General features: G+C 38.2%; 1 pseudogene; it reads right to left on the bottom strand.

Annotated features, from left to right (window-relative positions):
• Positions 1-2,082: 2,082 nt before the first annotated feature.
• LOC121483938 lies at positions 2,083-3,062 on the bottom strand (annotated as a pseudogene).
• Positions 3,063-4,653: the final 1,591 nt, after the last annotated feature.

Genomic DNA, 4,653 nt, shown 5'->3' with positions numbered 1-4,653 from the left:
GTTTTCTACACACAGTAACGTGTCATGTGCAAAGAGGGAGAGTTTGCCTTCCTCTGCCAGTTTAAATGCCTTTGATTTCTTTTTGTTGTTTGATTGCTGAGGCTACGACTTCTAGTACTATGTTGAATAGCAATGGAGAGAGTGGACATCCCTGTCATGTTCCTGATCTTAGGGGAAAGGCTCTCAGTTTTTCTCCATGGAGAATGATATTTGCTGTGGGCTTTTCATAGATGGCTTTTAAGATGCTGAGGAATGTTCCTTCTATCCCTACACTGTGAAGAGTTTTGATCAGGAATGGATGCTGTGTTTTGTCAAATGCTTTCTGTGCATCTATTGAGAGGATCCTATGGTTCTTGTTTTTTTCTCTTGTTGATGTGATCTATCACATTGATTGTTTTATCAGTGTTAAACCAACCTTGCATCTGAGGGATAAACCCCACTTGGTCATGGTGAATAATCCTCTTAATGTACTATTGGATCCTATTGGCTAGTATCTTGTTGAGAAATTTTATATCCATGTTCATCAGGGATATTGTTCTATAATTGTCCTTTTTGGTGGGGTCTTTGGTTTTGGAATCAAGATGATGCTGGCCTGTTAGAACAAATTTTGAAGTATTCCATCCCTTTTTATCCTTCAGAACATCTTTAGTAGAATATTATTTCCTCTTTAAACATTTGATAGACTTCCACTCGGAAGCCATGTGGCCCTGGAATTTTGCATCTTGGCAGGTTTTTGATAACGGCTACAATTTCCTCACTGGTTATTGGCCTGTTCAGGTTTTCTAATTCATTTTGTTGTTCTAGTTTTGGTCATTTGTGATTTTTCCAGAAATGCATCCATTTCTTCTAGATTGCCTAATTTATTGGCTTATAGCTGCTCATAAAATGTTTTTTAAAATCATTTGTATTTCCTTGGTATGGTTCCGATCTCTCCTCTTTCTTTTGTGAGTTTATTACCTTGAGGTTTCTTTTTCTTTTTCATAAGGCTGGCTAAGGGTTTATATATCTTATTAATTCTTTCAAAGAACCATCTCCTGTTTTTCTTTTTTTATCTGTTCTGCAGTTCTTCTGGTCTCTGTTTCATTGAGTTCTGCTTGAATCTTTATTATCTCCCCTCTTCTGCTTGGTGTAGGCTTTATGTGCTGTTCTTTCTCCAGTTCATTTGGGTGCAAGTTTAGCTTGTGTATTTGAGTTATTTCCAATTTTTTAAAGGAGGCTTGTATTGAGATATATTTCCTTCTTGGGACCTCTTTGCTGTATCCCAAATTTTTTGAATGGTTTTATCTGCATTTTCATTAGTTTCCCTGAATCCATAGATTCTTCTCTAATTTCCTGGTTGACCCATTCATCTTTTAGTAGGATGCTCTTTAACCTCCATGATTTTAAATTTCTTCCAAATTTCTTCTTATGACTGAGTTCTAGTTTCAAAGCATTCTGGTCTGAAAATATGCAGGGGGGCAATCCTATCTTTTGGCATCAGTTGAGACCTCATTTGTGACCTAGTGTGTGGTCTATTCTGGAGAAAGTTCCATGTGCACTTGGGAAGAATGTGTATTCAGTTGTGTTCAGTTAGAAAGTTCTGTAAAAAAAAAAATTAAAAATAAATAAAAATAAAAATAAAAAAAAAGAAAGTTCTGTAAACATCTGTGAAATCCATCTGGTCCAGTGTATAATTTAAGGCCCTTGTTTCTTTGGTGATGTCATGCTTAGAAGATCTGATATTTACTGACAAGTGTTGTGTTGAAGTCTCCTACTATTAGTGTATTATTTTATTTTTTTCTTCCTCTACTTATTGAATTAAAATTTATTTCAAAAGGTAAAGTTTATATATCCTTTGATAAAATAAGAAGTCAAAAATTTTAGAATTAAGTAATAAGTCCTCAACATTATAAAGCCATATATAACAGTAATTAAAGTAGTGGTAATGTTTACCCTGATAAAAATGTCACAGAATTCAAATCACAACTTGGATTCTCAATGATTCAAGTGTCTCATCTTACACAATAAGAGTTTGGTCAATTTTAAGATAAACTTCCTCCAGATATGCTGTCCTCAAGTCCTCTAATGTTGTGGTCCATCAGCTCACACAATGGGATAGCTGGTTGCTGTGACAATTCTACAATGGTTGTTCTGGTCTTAGGCCATTTTTATATAGCCATTCCAGCCCCATTCTGGACCCCAACTGGTCTTGATAATCCAAAATTTATTATTTGAGTCTGTTCCTTCAAAGCCATAGCCAGCCACCAGAACACCATGATCTAGATCTTTGCTGCTGCAGTCTGGATCAAAATAAATGCCTGCTTTGTAGCACTTGAAATGCCTGCATCAGTAGCAACAGAGATGGGCCCTAGAGTTGCCACTGCCTTCATTAGGGTCTTTTCCCATTGAGGGAGGTCCATGAAGCCAGTGTCATTGGCAGCAGAACACTCAGTCTTGTCGTTACAGGTCTCTATGTCCTTTCCAAGATATGGATAAGATTCCTCTGAATCCAGGCCTTTAACATGATGAAAGGTGTTATCCATCAGGCCACCATTGCAGCCCTCATTGCCTTGAGCCTTAGAGCAGTCCACCAGGTTCTGCTCACTCAGTGGCACAAGTTTGCCTGTTTTCCGGAACATCTGTCTTGTGAGGGCACCAGTTGCACTAAAAGTCCAACAAGAACCACACTGACCCTGATTCTGCACAGGAGTTACGTAACCTTTCTCTCTCCAGTCCACAGATTTGGGGATCTCAGCAAAGATAGGTTCTTGGAACACTTTCCCTTTCTTGTGCTTCTGGTTTGGAAAGTCATTCATCACCTGCCTGAATTCTTCATTGGTCATGTCACCAAAGGTATTCATCGCCATTGTGAAGCCATGTTTCCCTTGGCTATATTCTCAATTATGGAGTTCAATCATTTTCATATTCTCCCACACTGCTCTCCTCTATCCTTCTTCATTCATGCCATAAAATCTGTGCATTGCCTTCCATTGGTACCATTGTGCATTTAAGCTTTGATCAAGTTTTGGAGCTGCTAAGGCTATTCCCAAGCAAAGAGCAGTCAAGAAGAGTGAACAATTCATGTTTCAAAAACCTGTGGCAAAAAAAAAAAAAAAAAAAAACCTGTGGCATCCACAGCTGCGCAGGTGCACCCCACGGATCGCCAAGGCCCACGAGTCTAGTGTATTATTTTCTAAGTATCTCTTTACTTTGGTTATTAATTGATATACTTGGCATTATTAATTGATATACTTGGCATCTCCCACATTAAGAGCATACATATTCATGATTGGTAGGTCTTCCTGCTGGATTGATCCTTTAAGTATGATATAGTGTCTGTCTTCATCTCTTACTACAGTCTTTGGGATAAACTTTAATTGATCTGATTTGAGGATTGCTACCCCAGCTTTCCTTTGAGGAGCATCTGAATGGTAGATGGTTTTCCACTCCTTCATTTACAGGCTGGAAGTGTCCTTAGGTCTAAAATGAGTCTTTTGTAAGACAGCAAATAGATGGGACTTTCTTTTTTATCCAGTCTGATACCCTGTGTCTTTTGATGGGATCATTTAGCCCATTCACATTGAGAGTATCTATTGAAAGATATGAATTTATACTGTTATCGTAATACCTATTCTGTCCCTGTTTTTGTGGATTATTTCCTTGAGCTCCCTCTTTCTTTTACAGGGTCCCCTTTAATATTTATTATAGAGATGGTTTGGTGGTCACATAGTCTTTCAGTTTCTGCATATTCTGGAAGCTCTTTTTCTCTCCTATTCTGAATGAAAGTCTTCTTATTTAGGACCCTGAATATATCCTGCCAGCCCTTTCTGGCCTGACTGGTCTCTGTGGAGAGGTCTGCTGTTAATCTGGTATTTCTCCCGATATAAATTAAGAATCTCTTGTCTCATGCTGCATTAAGAACTTTCTCTTAAATGTGTGGGAAATATCAGAAAGGGAGACAGAACATAAAGACTCCTAACTCTAGGAAACAAACTAGGGGTGGTGGAAGGGGAGGAGGGCGGGGGGGGGCGGTGGGGGTGAATGGGTGACAGGCACTGAGGGGGGTACTTGACGGGATGAGTACTGGGTGTTCTTCTGTATGTTGGTAAATTGAACACCAATAAAAATAAATTTATTATGAAAAAAAGAATTTTCTCTTAATCTTTGAAATTTGCAAGCTTCACTATTAAATGTGAGGTGTTGAATGGTTTGTATTGATTGGGGGGGGGTCATCTCTAACTCTTGGATCTGTATGCTTGTTTCCCTCCCCAACTTAGGGAAGTTCTCAGCTATGGTTTGTTCAAATATACTTTGTGGTCCTATCTATTTCTCAGTCTCTTCTGGAGTCAAATTATATGTAAATTCTTCCTTATCAAGCTATCATTTATTTCCCTAACCCTTTCTTCATTGGCTCTTAATTGTTTTTCTCTTTTTCCTCAGCTTTCTTCCTTACCATCAACTTGTCTTCTATGTCACCCATTCTCTCTTCCACCTCATTAACCCTAGCAGTTAGGACATCCAGTTTGGATTGCATCTCATTTAGTCTCTTTTTAATTTAGGCCTGATTAGATCTCACTTCTGCAATAACAAAGTCTCTAAGTCCTTTAGGCTTTTTTCCAGAGCCACCTGTAGCTTTGTATTTTTACTTCTGAATTGACTTTTTGACATCGGATT

The sequence above is a fragment of the Vulpes lagopus genome, unplaced genomic scaffold (assembly GCF_018345385.1).
Source record: "Vulpes lagopus strain Blue_001 unplaced genomic scaffold, ASM1834538v1 ctg650, whole genome shotgun sequence".
Taxonomy (NCBI): Eukaryota; Metazoa; Chordata; class Mammalia; order Carnivora; family Canidae; genus Vulpes; species Vulpes lagopus.
This window is presented reverse-complemented; position numbering and strand designations above follow the sequence as displayed.